We start from the raw sequence: 19,837 nt of genomic DNA on the forward strand, positions 1-19,837 counted from the left end.
CTAACAGAAAGAAAAAAAATTGGGGTGGGGAAAATGTATTAAATAGTGCTTAGTTAAGGGAATCTTTTAATATTTCTGGTAAATGTTGGAAACTTGTATAATTACTATAAAATAAGGTTAAGTCGAGCATCTATTATGACTCAAAGAACCCACTCGCCCATCGTAACTGCACGACTTCTTCTTTTGGTGTCCATGTCCATATTCTTTTGTCGACTTGTGTGGGCCTCCTCATCAGTGCCCGAACCGCGTCCCTACGAAGCCAGGTTGACACCTCCTTCTTGTGATTAGTGGAAACAATTAAGGGGCCAAACCTGAAGACCATGCCCGCCAGATATTTACAAGATTTCGGTCGTGTCCTGATGACACCTGAAATTGGAATTGTTGACAAGGTAACAAGGTACAAGTCTCTCCGGGCCACTCAACCCAACCGGTAGGTGAGGAGATTCTCTTGGAGGAAATTGTTTCCACCATGCGGAATGGTAGTCTATGGAATACCCCCTTGCAATCTACGACATGCGAGCAGATTCGGCGATTAATTATGCAACTAGACTGCGTCTTGACCTCGAGATTCTGACCATTCAGCAGGCGCCTTTTAACTATATCGGGTCATCGGTAACCCGTTTGAAAGCCAATGTCGAAGTTTATTAGATCTCTATGCCCGTTGTTGTATTACAAACATTATGTCATCCAAATTGACCAATCAACAGCTTAGTCCAGATTTTGGAATGAAATGACGTCATATCGACTCCGATTGGCTGGGTCGCATAAATCTGCATGCATGTATCAGACGTTGGACCGGAGACAGAGAGGTGATACTCAGTCAGACCATAGAGCACTAACGGAATGGGAGGGAACATTTTCACGGGACCGGTTGTGATAACTCTGTTAAGTACTGAAATGAGCGAGGCTTCCGCTGCACGCCACGCCATCCCCTTCCTCAGAATTTGGGGAAAGCAAAGCGAGGTTTTAATTGTTGAAGATGCATTGAGTAAATTACCCCTCAAGAAAATGACCCCCTGCCCACGTGCCCCCTGCAAATGGGACCACAGCAGAGTGCGTCGTTCACTCAAAAGCAAAGGATTTCATGCTTTTAATGGTTTCAGTGTAGGCTAAGCTTGCTGCATGTGTACTGATCTTGTATCAAATTAAGCTTGTCTCCCTTCTAATTGTTTTAATTATCTGCTTCATCAGCAGAGTCCCGACAGGGGCTAGACGATAGTTTATGAAATACGGGTATAATTATGACGAGTATATGTTGTTTATATTGTAAAACTTGTTGTACCCCTACGATGATTACTCTACCAGGTCGGAAGGGTATCGCCTGTCATGGCTTCGGTTTCCAATTATTTTGGCTAGATCTCCTGTTCGATAAGTGTCCTAATGTTTCACGCTAGTCCCCGCCTGTAACACGATTGCAAGACACGCGAGTTGTATCGATGTCGCGTGAAGTCTACGGGAAAGTCACACACGGTAGCGGAACCTGATCGGGATGTGGGGCCGCGATACGGCGCGCTGGGCCCGCTCAGGGACTCGGCTCGGCACGCTGGTGCGTCGGTGGGCGTATCGAATGATAACTGGAAAGCACCCGAGTGTGTAGGGGGTGGGGAAGTTTGTCAAATTTCCCAGACTGGCCTTATTTGTAGTCAACCTTCAATAAAGTGCTATTACAGCTGGGTTTTATGTGACCATTTTTTCCAGTTTGCGTTTGTAGCTTTATACAGCTGACGATGTTCCGTCTTAACTTCCCCGTGACCGGAAAGTTTAAAAAATAAGTGCAAGAAAACCGCGATTAAAAGTTGCTGCCTTCCGTCGAAAATTATATATTTTAAGTAGCATAATTAAACTTAAAGGCTTTATCCGCTGTTCGACTGTTGTATTTTTTCAAACATAAGCTGTTTTCTTTATTTACCATTTGTACTGGTATAGTTTCAACGAATGTCTTTGATAGAAATGCCCATGTAATTGCGCTTCAGTGTGTGATAAATTCCAGGGGACCACGCCACTACGTGTTTGGGGGGGGGGGGGGGGGTTCTCCCCGCACCCCACGGGATCTGAAATGAAACTGGTCTTGTGATTATGCCCAAACAACACTGAAATGTCAGTTTACACTTCCGTGGTGTAATACCCGCTAGCAACTTTGGAATTGTTTGCAAGTTTTCATTTTTAACAGCATCAAGTTCTGTGCCCAGCCCCCGCCCGCCCCATTTCAAATTATTCCAAATGTCACAGTTCCAGCGGTTCATTCGGTTGCACAATCCCCCGCTTATGAAACGAATGGGTACCAGTCATATTTAACAGTTACGTTACGCATCTCATTTTCAGTGGTCCCCACCCTGTGTTTTCGGTCTCATGGAATCAAACAGTTACGAGTTGTTGACAGATACCTAGTTGTAGATAAATAAATTTAAAAAAAGTAACAATTTTGGAAAGATTTTTATTCTCGTCACATTTAATTCAAGTCATGTACCAGCTGCTTATCGAGTCTTTCCTTACCATACCAACCACAGACAGACGCCAGTTGAAAAAAATACCAAAATGGCATCTGTTATTTCTATAATTGGTTCCGAAATAATGTCGTCAATACCGGGGTTGTTAAAATCATCTCTTTGCTAACCTCGATTTTCCTCACGTTAAAAAAAACCTTTGTGCGTTCTAAGATACCGTGAATTCTTCGTGCAACGAAAAATACAAGATTATACACAAGAAGTCCGTTGTGTTAGCACAACGTCGCGTTGTACACAACGCTGCGTGATATCGCAAATGCTATATTTCATGTCATCGTAAACTTAGCTACGATACTGTTTGTTGCTGTACAGGTTTATATCCACAACAATACTTGTATTTCATTCCCTATGTAGCGAACTTTTCCTCCCCATTTTCACCACCATTTAATTAGCTGTGGGCAATGTGATTTTTGTCCTACTGTTTGCGACAGCCAGTCCGTTGTATATAGGCCTATAGGCCTAGTTATGGTCCGCTTCAACATTGTGAAAAAAAGAACAAGCTGTCTTTTCATGAATTAAAAAAACCGACCAATGCTGGTGTATTGAACTTCATATCTCAATACTTTGGGCAAATTTATGTTGTGTACGCCAAAGTATACGTCTTTAAGGTGCATGTTTGTTGATCTACCGTAGACCAAGTGATGGGAAACGGAGTTTTCAGTTCACTATGGCTGCCAGTCAGGTAATACTAGTAGGTAAATTTGGTATAATGATATCATTCATGGAAAATGATGGAAAATGTTCCTTTAAAAGGAGCTTCGAAAGTTGTTGCTCTGAAACAACTATACACGGAAAGAAGACAATACAGAAAATCAGGGTTTTTAAGGCTGAAGGACAGAATCCCGGTAGAATCAAAGGAATCGAGTGATTGAGACTTCCAATTAAAGGGAATGGAAACAAATCCATCTTGGCCGGTCGGGGTTCTAACCGCGAACCCCGGAACTGGAAGGCGAGGAAAGTACATGTACCACGCGTCAACTGGACCCCTTGCAATGTGTTCAATTAAACCTCTGGAGACATGCATATCCATAGTGCTAAATAACACATTTCTGGGAGATCTTTTGAAAAGCATCTCTAGCATTCCCAGCATTCGGGTCATACTTTTAACTCGTTCATCATACTTGCGCAAACTTCCATGCATCATTCCAGAGACACAAAGGCCATTGTTGCTGATGCGCACGATGTGAATTTCGGAGCCATGTTTATTAAGGTGTGATCCGTGACCCATAGCGGATAGTTAAAAAAAGTATTGTCGCTTAGCAGAAAATACTATTAACCAGAGTTTCTTTTCTAGCGTAGTATAGGCACAACAGGCACCTATCATGATTGATACACGTCACATAACATTTGGTTCGAAAAAAGGCTGTGCTATCGACAAAGTAACACGGCAAGGAGCATATAAGCATATCGAAACCGGGTCAAGATGTTCGGGCGACGACGGTTTCTCTTTCCAGCTGTAGAGATGGCCCCTAGGCGAGTCGAACGGAGTCAAATCCTCCCAAAAGGTAGGCCAAAACCAGACTGGGAAGTTGAGTGCAGAAAAAAATGCAAAATTTATTCAGACCAACTTTACTCACACTTAAGCCGACAAGATTCTCAAAAATTTCATTAGGCAAAGACGAGGTTCTCAGTATTTCACCGGCCAAGTTTAAAGTCTTAATTCAGTTTTTAAAGGAGGCTTTTCTTTAATATTTTGCACCTGAGAGTGAAGCCAAGTGATTTCAGTGTGAGCCCTGAGACTAGACTGGTACATGTCCAACTGTTAACAGGATTAACAGGCCATGGAGAAATGTGTAGAAATGTGGAGAAATGTGATGCAGTAAAGCGGTGTTGGACTGGTTGTTTCAGGTGCCAGTCTATTTTCTTGTATTGCATGTTTTCAATACCTTAAGTTTTGGGACTCTCATACACAGTGCCCCAAATTTTCGGACTGTAGGCGAAAACTAAGACAATAAATCCTGCTTTTGTATCAGAAACGAGCACATTGTAACAATAAATTACAACATATTTTCGTCCTTGGACCGGCGTTACGTGTGTCAGAAATGATGCATGGAAGTTTGGACAAGTTTTGTCACTTCGTTTTACTTCGTAACTCTAAATTGTACAATGACGAGGTGCCCATCAGATGTATTATAATTAACCCTGAAAGTCTTTTATTTTTACAAATTTCTGAATCTCAATTCTAAATTTTGCTGCGAAAGTTGGATGCAAGAGAAAAACATGAAGGAACACGTGCCGTATACTTCAGCTATCAAACAAAATAGATTGAAGCAATGACCTCAGGCAATAGAAATTAAAGAATTGTATACAATATTTAAATATATAGCCTCTGTCCGACGTAAGGAAAAAAATCTTAAAATGTGCATTCTTCCGAAAATTTTCATCCGAAAGCAATTAGCATTAGACCTAGTACGACAGACATGATCATGAGCGTCTGCATTTTGGGAGAAGTCATGTTAATATTGCAACGATACCATCAACCGAAGTCTTGCAGGACAACTTTAACATTTCGGTTATAAGGTCGGCTTCTGTGATCTGTGCACATACCGTTGGTATCACGTCACGATTCCTTATGGTTCACAAGCCTCAACGCCAGTTGCTTATCCAATCAAAAACCACCGATATTCAATCATCATTTGATGTTGCTCTTCGTCCGGTAATGAGCTTTTATCGTGAAACAATCTCGCCGTAGCAGTCTAATGGAGCGAGCGCGCAGGCCGAGCGTGGTGGGGTGCCAAGGCGCGCTGGCACGGTTCAAGTGCGTGCCTCGTGCTCGGTACTCAACCGTGTCACGGGATTTGAAGAAATTCGCTTCCAAAATTGACCGGTCTTTCTCCCTGTTTACAAAATGAACGAATGATGTGACTGCATGCTTAATAAACCACAGCTATCATCACTAATGTGCTAAAATATAAGGGGATGCCACATTAAATCACACTTGAACTATGGACAATTATGGCGTTACGAATGGGTTGTTTTGTGACATGGTTTAACGCATGATCGATGTGATAGTGGTGTGATAATGCACGATGGTATGTGGATCTACTATACGCGATCCCATAGAATCATTTGTAACGTTCGTTACGTTTAGTATTATCCGTTTTGGAATGCAAAACATCAGAAATATAACATTCTTGATTTTGAATGCCAAATAAAAAGCTTACCCACGACTCTACATTATGTTATAAAGGACAACTGTACATACACATTAATTAACCATCCTTTTTCACAAAATTCGTTCATCAGAAATATTTCAATTTACCACCGCTCTTCCGCAGCTACGATCAGCTAATCAAGGCCTCCTTGGCGTTCCTGTATGAGCAGCGTGCATGAGGGATCAGCGTAACCGAGTGATCGTTGATATTTACGGCGAGGCTGTCTGCTCATTACCCGCTGAAATTTTCCAATACCGCAGAATGGATTATATACACTCGAATGTGAAGACAATTTAACGGCCTTTTTCGAGTATTTCATGCCTGGAAATATTGAAGATTTATTGTTACAATAATTACTATTGGTGCCGTTTTGTATGCAGCATTACTGTGGTTTTATTTGGTTTATGGGGGAAAAGACATCAAAATTTGTAGTTTACAGTTGTGACGGGCTCATCGCTATACCTTTGAAGTTTACCAATGGGGCAGGACAACAAAATGAAATAATAACTTAGAAGAAGTTCTATCGTTGTTCGTCTAAATAAATATATAGTTTTCCTCTTTTTTGAACGGAGGTTCTAAGCAGAAGGAATTGCAGTTACTCAATAAGATTACCACAGAAGTCTATGTTTTCTACCGTCCCTGCTTGGTACAAACTCCCCGCTGCTACTCACGCTGCGCCCTCATCAAAAGACTCGTTGTGCCCGAAGAGTTATCCTGAAACCTCATAAATTATTTTGGGGTCATGTATATTCAAAAGTTGTACCCAAAAATAGTAATGGATAACCCACATGCTAAATAATCAAGCAAAACGATATTTTGTTCGGGAGTTAACTGCCCGATTTTTTTCATAACTAAAGAGGCATAGTCTATTATTTTGTTTAATCCATATATGTCTATGGTCCAAATGTTAACTTTTGACGCCGAAACAATTAAATCAATTAATTAAATTGAACCGCTAAGTTCATACAACTTGCTGTACAAACTAACACACGTATGATATATTGGCCATGATATATTGGGGACAATAATAAGACACGTTGCGTTGTTTTTCAAAACCCGCTTACTGTTGCAACTGCGTGAAATTACTAGGTTTGCACGACAGAATGCAAACTAGGAAAACACGCTTCACGGTGCTCAATTGAAAACTGGAAACTTCGTTTTCTAAAAGAACGTGACTAGATTGTCCCGAAAACGATTGAATTTAGTAACCATGTTTCAGTTCTGGATTTTTATTTGTCGTTTAATAATCAAAAATACGAGTAGGCCTATACATCTTGTTATAGCTGCCATAAAATACTGATTCAGCATAAACAATTACCTCTAACCAATAATTACATTTAAAAAAAATTCTTTTATCAAGATGTGTTGCTTGCAAGTTCAAACGCGTACACATTGAAAAAAAAGTTGTTTTTTTTAAGGATCGCGAGTAGGCCCTATAAGCCTACATTATATTCCGTTCATTTCACACTCATCCTTACGTGGTATGGTATCGGATTCACCGAATGTATAGGCCTAAATCGAATATCGAAAACACCAACAAAAAACATCGAAGTATCGGCTGTTCTGTCCACCATAAAATGTAAGAAATAGGGAAAACTGATGAAACATAACAAAGAAACTTATCGTCATGTATGGAACTATGACTGACGCCAAGATATGACCAACAACTATATCATTACTCATCGACGCTAATCAACGATGACAGACTGTACTCTGCCGCCAATCAACTGTGCGAAACAGTACCTTTCACATTTACTGAGATGCTCTGTGGAGCGATCTGAGGCAATTTCTGACCACTTTAACCAATGTTTTTTTTAGGAAAAGATGATGGTGTACTCATTGCCTGCCTTTATTGCGAAGTCATCTTTAAAAAAAAAAATGGATTCGTTGGGGGGGGGGGGGGGATGGCCCCCTCTGCCCTCCCCCGGATCCGCCCTTGAGCTAGGGTCAGATGAATGCAAATTTGGCTGCTTTCTAAACAAGAGTATTGTCAGAGTCTGGTACCTGGATGAAAACAAGAAATATTCATTATCGAACAGAATTGGGTAATGCCTTTGTGCTGAAATTTAATGAGATTAGAGAACAACAAGCTTGCAAGTGTCCGGCATGAAATTTGGTCTCATTTGTACCTCTGTTTCATGTTCCGGGTATTTCCTGTTTTACCGGAAACGGACTGCCCTTGGAGTGGGAGCCACACGGGGCTAACAGCACAGAGATTACGCTAGAACAAGCCTGCGATAAATCACACTTAATGACCCAAATAATTCGCTTAAATTTCTCTCCATCAAAAATTACTTGTCTTGCCCTAACAATTTTGTGCATGATACGTAGTCCGGAAACCCCTTATTTTCAGGGGCCATCTTGTATACCGATTACACCGTGTGTACTGGCACCAAGGTTAAGTAAAGGTCAAAAGATAGATATGGTATAAGCTATAGTTCCAGATATGCGAGATACAGATTTTACGGCGCTTCTGAGAAAAATCCAAATCTATTTATCTTAAACGTTCTTCACTTGAATTGGTGTTAATACAGGTTCCCTGATAAGAAATATACTGGTGTATTAAACAATAGGAGATTAGAATTAAAACTAAGAGAGAGTTGGATTTTAATACTAAAAAGAAAATCCCAATCTTCATTCGCCGAGCAAAAGTAATTTGAGCGGATATTTCCGGAAATACTGCAAAACATGCTTGAGGTTTTAAACAATTCCAAAAAAATAGATTTTTTTCACGATAACATAATTGGCACAAAAGAACAAGAATGCTGATATGTTTTTTTCCGCATAATAGAGCGTTGGTGTAGGCCTATAATATAGAGTATTCAAAATGACGCCATCTTTGTCCGCCTCCCCGAATTCATGTAATGTCAGACGATCACTCATGCATTACGTCATCGGCACCAGTCTAATTCTTTTGGCATTCGCCATTAAGTCCCATATACAAACAAACTTTGTTTTCAGTAAATGCAGATGGCAGTTTGTGCAACCAAATTTAGGATATGAGGCCTGTGCACGCCATGTTTACTCGGACGATTTTCTATAAGCAATGCGTGAATTTGGTTTCTGTACTTTCCACGGCTCCTTTAATGGTCTGGTCTTCACGGCCGTGGTTTCTTTTTCCCAAGTCCACTCGGCCTCTTCGTCTGCAATTCCCATCGGCCTCTAATTAAGGAGTGATCGCCGGCCACTGATTGGATGTGACATACTCCGGCGCGAGTCCATCCGCCTCGGCCTAGCGATGAAGATTGGCAGTCGGTCCCGGAGTCTCGCGTGCAAACTTTCCCCTCGCCGGCTACTAGCCTGCCGCGCCGACAGGCTAAGCTCGGCTCGCACTCTTTTACTCCCTTTTATTCATCTTTCTATATTTGCCCCTTCTCCATCATGTGAGAAATCGCTTTGCCCTCCTGTTTAGCTGGAGCTTGTCACGGAGGGGTCTGGGACCACAAACATCGGCATAAAGAAGGCAAAAGAGAGGGATCAGAGCCAAGTTTCAAATTGTTAATTAAGAAATTTCGGCGGAGGTTTATACACATTTACGGAATTAATCGCTCGGCCAGATTGCAATGTACTTAAATGATTAGGATGGGGGGGGGGGGTTATCGGCGGCAAACTAAGTCGGTTCATGGGACTTTTGAGAAAAAAAAGTTCACGGGTAAAGCTGTGTGTGACGCACGGGGCAATGTTTCTGCCCGTCCATGCAGCGGGTCGGTGCTGACAAGTTCTGGGGGCTTGGGTGAGGTTTCTTCGGCTGGACTCCGTCGCGGTTTCCCCCTTCGTCTCCTCCAACCTTGAGACTTGGGCAATCATTTCAATAATCTTCAGCACCTGCGATTCACATCAAATCAAAAACATATCGCCAGGATTTAATCGCGTGCGTAAACCAAAGTCAGCGGGCTTCTCATTCTGCTACTAGGCACCTAGCCGATGATGGGAAAATAATGTTTGCGAAATTTTTCAGTCATTTTGCGATATTTCATGTCTACCGATTATGACATTTAAACTTCTGACAGTCTGAAAGCTTAAAAGTCTGACAGTCTTTTCAAAACAAACTAAATGGAGAGAAAATACACAGGCCTAAATAGACTGACGAATGGAAGGATTTTAATGTCATTATCAGAAGGTCTTGTTTAAGAGTTTGGGTTACTACACTTTGGCTGACTCACGATGCAAACATTTGGAGTGATCTTATGGTTCCAACATTTAAATCCAGAGAAAAACACACAGTGAATGTCAAGAACTCTCGATGGAAGTGATCCAGATTCGACTAAAACAACATTATTTTTTACTTCAAGTTAACACAAAAAGGGAAAAAGAAAAAGAAAAGAAATTGATCGGGATACTCCGTGAAATCAAAGAGAGCTTCAAGAATCTTGTGATGACTTTCCTTGAAGAAAAAACTCAGCTTGAAGTACCTAAAATCTTGAAATAGGCAAACTAAGTCAGTTGCATTTACTGATGGGCGACAAAGTAGATTACCATTTTCAATTTCATTTATGTTTCATCTCATTGGTGTTTTTTTTTCAAACTTATGCGAAAAATGCCGAATTTTAGTTCAACTTACAGTAAACAGTTATGCAAAACAAACCACACTTGCATTAATTAACTGTTTAGATAAGAAAGCTGAAAATAACGAAATATCACAAATATCTTATTATATTTTTCAATAATTAAAAATACTGATCCTGTTTTTCGGTTACCGTGGTTATATGCTTGTGAAGTAAATGGCGTCCGATCAAGGCATTAACCCCGTAGTTCAAGAACTACAAGGGGTAGCAAGTAGGGTTCAACCGAACTTAGTATTTCACTTGAACTTGGACTCACAGGTAACCGACGGAACAATCCTCTCTTGTATCAGTTCAGGACACACACCTGTTTGTCTCCGGTTCAGCCACACAAGGCGGCTCCCTCAACCCCCCTTTTTCTCTCTCTTCTCTGCCGACCGCCCACCGGCGCGCGGGGCCCCTTTGAGGTCGGTCACCGGGCCGGGTCTAGGGGCAGTTAAGTAGTTTGTACTCCACCAAAAGCGAGCCCAAAACGCTCCTGGGCTCAGACGTCAACACAAAGTAGTTAACAACTGAAATGCCCGTTGCCGAGAGAGCACGCTATCACAACTCCAAGAGATCTTAAACCCAAAACAGAATACACCACCTCCATCACCTCTACTCTTGCGTAGAAATCCCACCAAAATGCCAACAATTTCTCGATTCCAACTGCTCTTTGTTTGTTCAGGTATGGATCTGGCCGCTTCTGCTTAAGGTGTTTCGTATTTGTTTAGCACCCCGTGTGGAAGGGGACGTCTTTAAGCAAATAATGGGTAATGGCTTTCTGGTAATGCCCTTAAAGCCACGAGATGTAGCCACTATGCTACACGACGCTGACATCGGGATGAGGTGGTTGTTCCTCTGAAAACACTCTCAACGTGGCCCGATATGTTGAACAGAACAACCAGATCAACATCCCAGAACACCATTACATATTGCTAAACTTCAATTGAACCTCAACGTTTCAAAATGGCGGCATCGGCTAAGTTTCCCACGCTGATCTCAGTCAGCTCATTTAAAAACTTATAAGCCTAGGCCTATAGCTCGTACCCAAATTGTGTTCGAGTTGAAAGTAATGCCATCAGTGGAAACTAATCCTCGTCTTTTTGCCCGAGTTTTTGAAGAGGCATTTAACAATGAGCTACGGACAGATTGGATCCTAATATCTCCATGATTCCCAGATGTTTTTCACTCGTCCGGAACAGTTGCCAATGTTACGGAGTTTAACGGCTAAATCAAACCTGTGAAAATCTCATTCCGAATCTCTCAAAGGTCAAGTTCAACGAATAAAAATGAAAGGAGAGCGTTCCTATAAACAAACAATAAATGAAATTTCCAACTTCAACGAAAAAAATACCAATGTGACTGAAAATTCCAGAATTCAATTTACGTTTTCAGTTTACAAATGAAAATATGAGTGCCTTACCTTTTGATTTTGTTCATTGATGGAAGATGCATAGAGCAGACCACCCCGAGTATAATTAACTGTAAAGTGAAACTAAATTTCAAACGCAAATTTCAGAGAAAAGAAATGGATCTGTCAAAAGATGATTCCACTTTGTCAGTAATAATTCTCCCTCGTCTTTTAGTTTGTAAAGTATCAACGTAAAGATATTGGTGCACCAAGTGCTAAAGTATAGACCTGCCCTAAACGGCCCATTTAGTTCAAGTACATCCATTGTATACCGTGTACCTTTGCTTAAGCTCGAGAAATATTTTTACCAATTTCTGGTGAATAAAGGTTAACACTGTACAAGTTTTATTATTTTACATGCTGAAAAAAATTGACGGCAATTTAAGTAGTAAGACTTACAACATAATTTGAATTAATTCCTTTAATAAACGACTTCCTATACAGAGTAACAGGTGTATGGGACAGTGTTGGAGTCTCATGAACATACAATGCCGCATTGTACAGTGCACTCTGCTTTATCCATCACAGAAACAATGTTTCGTCTATGATGGCCATATCACAAAATATACAGAAATGATCTTCAAAAATTATAGGCCTATAGGCATTCAGAGGAATAACAAAAAAAATCTTGTTACGGTGTAACACTTCATACTTTAATTTCAGCACGGTACCGCCATAATACGGAAGCTTGTAATACTTTCTTCATATTTTTTTTTCTGAGAGTCATAGACCTCTGTCAGATTTCGTCAGAACAGTACAACTGATTCTAAAGCTGAATACGTTTGCCTATATGGACAATTCCATGAGAAAGTCGACATAGCTGAAAAGTGGAAAATTTAATCTTCAGAACTACAAGCATCACAACCTCATTTGTGGTATCAAATAAAAGGGGACAGCGAGAAGTTTCAATTGAGTGTGGCAGTGAGATGGGATATGATTAAGTGTTTTTGTTTTGGTCAAAAACCTGTTGTTTTTGTTGGCTAAAATTATGGATTTTAGTAGATATAGTCATTTTGGCACCTTGATTCTACATGCAGAATGCAAGTGCTATTGTGACTTTTTAGTTTACAGGCAGAGAGAAAGGTTCATATTTTATAATTTTCTTATAATGTTTTATCTTGTACCAAAGATACGTGAACAAACTGTAACATGAGTCACCGTAACGTGAGTTACTGAAATAAATCCCTCTAGAGATTTCATAATTGATTTCTTTTTAATATTGTTATGGTAGCATACCTTTTATGACGTAAGGGCACTGAAAAGATTTTTTTGCCAACGGTTCACAGTGTGAGGAGACTTTCAAATGCAAGGTATTTGGATTTGTTTTCATCATCATTGTTTGTGACGCAGTTACCGATAAAAAAGTTATTGCCAAACCAACACAACTTTATTTGTTTGCCTTTTTGTAGTTTTAGACACTTAATTTTAAGGGATCTCCTGTGAGAAAAAATCCACCCTGAATGCTTTGACTTTAAAGACAGTACAAAGTTGACGTTAGACCCCTTCTAAATGTAGTCCTATAACGAGAGTTACCATGGAATCGCCCTATGAATATTCTGTGCATATCACGATTAGTATAGTTGCATAGTTTTTGGCTTTATGGCTGTCTCACCATTTTGATGACAAGTAACGACACACTGAAGATATAAACAGTATCTTGTGTCGGGTATATCCGAAATTGTGACTTGTTTTATGCAAGTTTCCATGAACTTTGGAGAAATTTGCACATCTTAAAGAGAGCTGTGGATCTGAGAAGAACCATACATCAACTGATATGGTTATTTTCTGTGCCACCTCTCAAAAAATTAAATGATGTTAAAATCTTCAAATTTTTCCCATAGTTTTAATCTCCACCACCAAAAGCTTCCCATTGCACTCTTCCGTGAATTCACGAATCGGTTAAAATGGAAATTTTGTCCGGTAAAGCATCTTCACTTTGGGGTATATGCGGTTGGCAAAACCTTCTCTCTCTAAGCCAGGTTGAGTATCGCCCAGTAATATCAACCGGTTCTAGGCTGTCTTCCACAACTGTTTCAGGCAGACTGTTAAAATGGCTTCCGAAATGGCTAACCAATACGACAGCCTTGATATCTTCACCCAATATATTTTGTAATATTTAGTAGACCCAATCAGCATTATGAAACCGTTTTAAAGATAGCTCATAGTTAGAAAACACTTGACCCTATTTGTGTACATAACGACCCCACTCCAATGTGTATGAAATTGTATACGATAACATGGGTCCCCATTGGGAAGGGTTTCACAACAGATACTGATGGGGTTAGTTAGGTTGAGCGGTGACATATCCATCAACTTGACAATGTGTTGTTATTATTGCGGTTATGGTATAAAAACAAATACTGAGCAACCACGAACACCACAAAATGAAGGTTTTCTGGTTTGGCGTGGGGAGGTTCGAGATGGGTAAACTTCTTAAGAAAATACTTGATCTTTGTTATCAAGAGTATTAACTATTATGGTACTGTAATTTAGTGTCTCTTGTACCTAGTATTACGACCAACTTCTGCCTATTGCCAGCACGCTCGTACCCCTCAACACCGTAAGAGACCCCGTTGGCCAGCTGCATGCTGGGCACTTCCGTTCACAACTGCACCCATATCATAGACCATGGATACCAACTCTTCTAAACTTTAAAACTTCGACTCGCTGCGTCTTTCTTCCAACAAACCCACCAATATCTGCGTCCATACCTCCTAATCTATCTTTCCTCTCCCACCCAAAACAAGATGCATCGCCCTACCAACCACGCAGAGCCGATCTTTCTTTTTTCTTCGGCAGTCCTCCGCAAGATCACAAAGCGGGCCCCGTGCGGCGCGGCTGATGATGGGTTTAGGAGCACGAAGCGGCTCGATTGAAAGTCAGTCCCCGGGAGCATCAGGAGCGACGCTCGGGGGACATTCTTGCCATCGAACCCCGTAACCCCGGAGAGAACGGCTGGGGGAAAGAAAAACTCTTGACCGTCAGATCACGCTGGGGTGAGGTATCAGCACATTTTCTGTAACTTGATACGCCAAGGGGACGGGAACATAATCGTCCAACATTCATCGTATAAATATGCGGCTAATGTAGCATATTTTACGCGCAATCCGCAGCTGGCCATCTGTTAGCGTGTAGTGCATGTCTCCTCTTGGTTGTACACTGCGCATCGCTGGCACTCGCTATGATAACTCCAACGAAATTTTCTTTGCGCAAACTAAAACATGGCTTTTATTTATTGAAAAGTGGTAAGTGCGACCCCAACTTGTGCTAAAAGGGATAATATTCCTATAGACTTTTTTTTTTTTTTTTAAAGTGATCACCTCCGAGTCTGATCCGCGATTTCTTTACGAGACACAACCTCATCCCTGCAAGTCCAACTGAGTTTTCATTCATCACAGTGATTTCGTTTGAAGTCACTCGTGAAATCTGTCTCTTTTCGACTCCCAATTCACCACTATCTGTGGGTAAACTTTCCCGATGAAGACATAAACATAATTTAAAGACGAAGAATGAAACCCTGGTATATCAGTTACTCTGTGATAAACTATTCGAAAGGTATAAGTAGAATTCTGGTAGGGAGTTCCATACTTGGGCATGTCGATTGAAGAAACTATAGAGGATTATGTTACTGTACTCGCCCTTGGCACACAGACGGTAGGCCTATTATACGAACAAGAAGAGGCGGCAAAAACCGTGCCAAATCATGTAGAGTGGGTGTACGGGGCGGGGACGATAATTTGAAAGCCATCATTGCAAACCCGAAGTTTGATTCAATCTAGAAAATAAAACCACCAACATCAATAATTTTTAAAAATAGAATCAAGGTTCAAAGATCAAGCTCTCTTTTCTCAGAAACCAGGAACAAAGAGGAATGGAATACAAATGGTGGCAAATAACGATGAACATAATGAGCGTAAACAAATTAGTGACAAGCGCGTCAGGCAGGGTTAAAATGACGAACTTACTAGTGGGAGAAAACGGGAACGGCGTGTGCGGTACGGTCTGAGGAAAATATGGTTTTCCGTATCGAGAACACTATATGTTCAAATAAAGTCACTGTTTTTTAGGATACCACAGATACCAGTATAAACATACATTAAACATTCTGATTATTGGCTAAGAGAGACACATTAAAGTGAAGTCGAATTATAGGCCCCTATAAATGTATGAAAATACACGGTACATAGACATTTCTTTGCTAATCTGTGGTTGGCACTTTTGCCAGCCATGGCTTGGCAAACTATGCATGGTCTAGGCCTACATTGCAAAAAAGAATATACTTACAACTGTTTCCAAACATATCATGTGATTGTTGAAAATACGAAATATCCAAATAACCAACGCTACCAAAGACGTAATAACAAAATGCCTCTTCCTTACATTATGAATATTGAGCAACTTTTTGGTCAATCTTTTGCCAATCACAGCTTAAATTTATGCCCTTGTAGCAGCCCATATAAAATGGGGTTCAATGTTCACAAACGAAAGACATGTCTACAGTACACAAACAAGGAATGTTAACAAATTAATCATTAAGCCGAAAACTTTTGTCGATCACATCTGATTCTTGATGGATGCAAAAGCACGTATCAACGTCGAATGTTAATTGGTACCTGCCACAAATTTACGTAGCGCCCTCTACCGAATTTGTGCAACGTGCCCAGTCGAACCATCATCAAGCACCACAGCAAGCATATCCCATGGACCATCAAAATTGCGACATCGCTGTCCAATAAGCTCTGCGCAGAGTTGATGCTGCGTACAGGTACAGTGCGTGCATTCTTGTGCCATGTCCGAATCAGTATAATGTCCTGGTTGACTATGGCTTCGGTTTAGCCATTGGCGGTTGGCGCACCATGAGAAGCCGTATCCACAGCCGTAGAGCGGCCCGTTGCGGACCTCATGGCATTCTCTTCTGTGTGTCTACGTAAGACATGCACAATGTCCGTTGATGCTTGGTAACCCAACTCCTTTCTAGTTGCCGCAACACTTAACCAACGGCTGTCTAATCCCAGCCTCATTCATCAGGCAACCCTTGCTGACTGAATCCTATCGCCGTATACCAGCCTGCTTATGCATGCTCAGATGACACATTCCATGTCGGCCCATCCATCTTCATTACGCTAAATAAACACACACTCACCTGTTTGACTGATTCAAGCTCATTATTTATGGCCAGAAAGTCGACTTATCTAGTAGTATCTAAGCGCAAGAGAATGGGCTGTGCCTTAGTTTGCTTATCAATTTTTTTTATTCGAAATAAATTTGAAGGGCCTTGGTAAATGCTGTAAATTCCTCTAATATACAAAATCAAAATTTGCTGTGCAATTTTCTCAAAATTGTCTAGCTCACAATTTGAGCCAATGGTTTCACAGTGCAGTATTCATGAATCAGTCAATATTTCCTTGCCCTATATTTGAATCCAGACCCGTGATCACTGTAAAACACAAGAGGCCCCCTTCAATGGAGAAACCACTGTTCACGCTATTGTGCTAAGCAATTGCCCCATGACGGATTATCTGAACAATAGCTAGCGCACTGCTTTCGCCATTGAAGGGGGCCTCTGTGTTAGAAGTGATCATGGCTAGAATGGTCTTAACCATACATTGATACGTCTCAACAACCAACTGTGGAAAATCCCTTATATTATAAACTTCATAATAATGGTTCTCTCTCGAAAGTCAATCCACGAAAGGGTTACACCTGATACGATAGTCGCCTACAGGTACAAAATAAATTCTTGTGCATTTTGTGATGGAGATATATGGGTCGCAGTGGACCGGTCACCTGTTGCATATACCCATTTTTATTCCGTTGAGGCTGTAAATACTCCGGACCGTATCTGGCTGTCCGGCAAACTGGCCCCTGGCACCAGGCCAAATTACCACGGTCCTTAAGTTTTACAGCGGGACTAGGGTACCCCCACGGGCCGAAGGTTATTGCACCGGGTCGGGGCAGGAGCCCTTGGGTAATACCATGGAGCTATTGGTAATACTGTGTGGAAACGCCACTCGTAGTACTTTTCTTGTCGTCCGAAGACTGACGTTTTCAACCAACAGAAAACAACTCGAATTTTTGAGAAAGTTGCTCTATAAGGTACGATGACTTTACACAGTTTCTTTTGCTTGCTGTCTGCTTTCTATAAAGTATCATTCTTGATGACCTACCAACTACCAAGATTGCTGGCTTTTTTTCCCGTAAAAAATAGAATATTGACCTTAAAAAAGCGAAAGTCTTTCGTGTTTGGTGAGTCCACATAACACGATGCAAAGTTATGAACAACGACCGCAAGGAAATTGACTAACCACAAGGGGCAGAACTTGATGGTCCTCCACCCTCGGCCTCGGGAGACACAACCACACAGTCCGGATTCGCAAACCCACGGCTCGAGTGCAAGGTTACACCATACCACAGATTCTGCTCTACTCGATGTTGTACCATTATAGGCTCGTACTACTCGGTGTCGGGTTAGACTTGGTTCAAGTTTGCACTGCCAATTAAAGAGACTGGCAAAGTCCCTCACAAAATAGCGCGATTTTGCACGGTATTATCAGTACAACCAAGAATAACCGAGTCACACTCAAACGCGAGCATGGATTAGGGACATAATAGTATTCCCATGCAGCTATAATTATAGGTACCCCGAGCGAAAAAGGACACCCTGCATGACAACACTTCCCTGGTCGAAGATACTCTCTGCCTAAAGTACATTTTTTTCTGAGCTAGGCCTATATGCTACTAAATTAATGTGTGACCTGCCGTACCACAACTTTTACAGTCGGTTTTTGCCCGTAACACTTTCTTCCTTAGCAATACTGCACATGTGCAAATATTACAAGACAGCTTTGAAGTATGTCACGATGTGAATTACATTTTTGAATGATTCGTCTTGTTTATTATTGTTAAACCGCTAGTAGATATAGACCTAGTGGTAATTACTTAAACCAGTTTTAGGTAAGTTAAAGTCACTCGTAATATCCACGGGGTCATTCTATATCTCGTCCCACGAGACGGAATATTTCCGACGAGAGAAGAGTGACCGACAGTCGGCGGAGGAGAGGGTCCAGGAGAGACGGGGTCGAGGTGGTGTCTCGCCCCGCTCTGACCACCGCAGGCCACTGCGCTGATAGAACACAGCAGACACATCTGATTGATGGGCAAGCCGCTGCGTCCCCCGGGCACACCATTAAAACCCCATTAAGCACCCAGGAGGGCAACCAGCGCAGCGGAAACGGTGCCGTGTCGGAAGACGAAAAAAGGAGCAGAGCTAGAAATTCTGGTCGACATGTCTCAAGAATGTTATTTGCTGCGCGCTCAGGCCGCCTCAATACTGATGACGACAGGGGTAAATCGCTTCAGTATCAGGGAAACTAGGGCAAAATCACTACCTTGACCAGATATCCTGAAATTCCTTCTATACAGTTCTCAGTAAATTCTTGTCATCCTAAAAAGTACGGTAACTTAGATCGTGCAATTTCGACATAGGCGCACACCGATCTTAGCAATCGTTTCAGCACTGCGCACACCGAGTACCGGTACACGATCACGATGCACAAAACAAAAGAAGATTACAGGCTGGTGTGACACTCCCTACCCTTCAATAAAAGACCAGGACTTTTCTGCTCTTAATTATAAGAAACCAATTAGATGTAGGACTGGTTTTGCAACAGGCCTGGTTCCACTGGCTCAGGAGCAGACTCCGCCTTCATTAGCGTTCCTGGAACTTCGGAACCAAGAACGCACGCAAAACGCATTATCAGAAGCTTATGCTGCCTTATTACTCGATCGGTATAGGCCTAACTCATTAAGGCTCTTTTGGCGTCAGTTTTAGCTGGGGAAAATTCGTCAAACTTTCGATTCAGTGTCGACCTCTGTATATTGCAACGCACGGAGACGGTCACATGATGTATGAATGAACTCTTCATGCAGTCGACATCACTAGAAACAGCACATTCCGGTCACAATACCAGTACTGTAAATTTGTTGTATAGCAAGGCTTAGGGTTTTTACTCCGTGCCGTGCCCTAATGTTATATCCTCTCTGCAATGGAAGGGCCGGGGTGAGACAAGTGAGAAAATCTCAGTAAAAGACCTTTTCACGTAGCCGAAATCTTTTCGGGCGACTACAAAAAAATGGTAGTAAGGCCTGGTCGGTCGCCTGACTCAACGTTCAATAATGTACGGATGCAGTCTAGAATCCAGATTTGGTAATTACACTCTGGAG

This window comes from Patiria miniata, unplaced genomic scaffold (genome assembly GCF_015706575.1).
Source record: "Patiria miniata isolate m_02_andy unplaced genomic scaffold, ASM1570657v1 HiC_scaffold_7, whole genome shotgun sequence".
NCBI lineage: Eukaryota > Metazoa > Echinodermata > Asteroidea > Valvatida > Asterinidae > Patiria > Patiria miniata.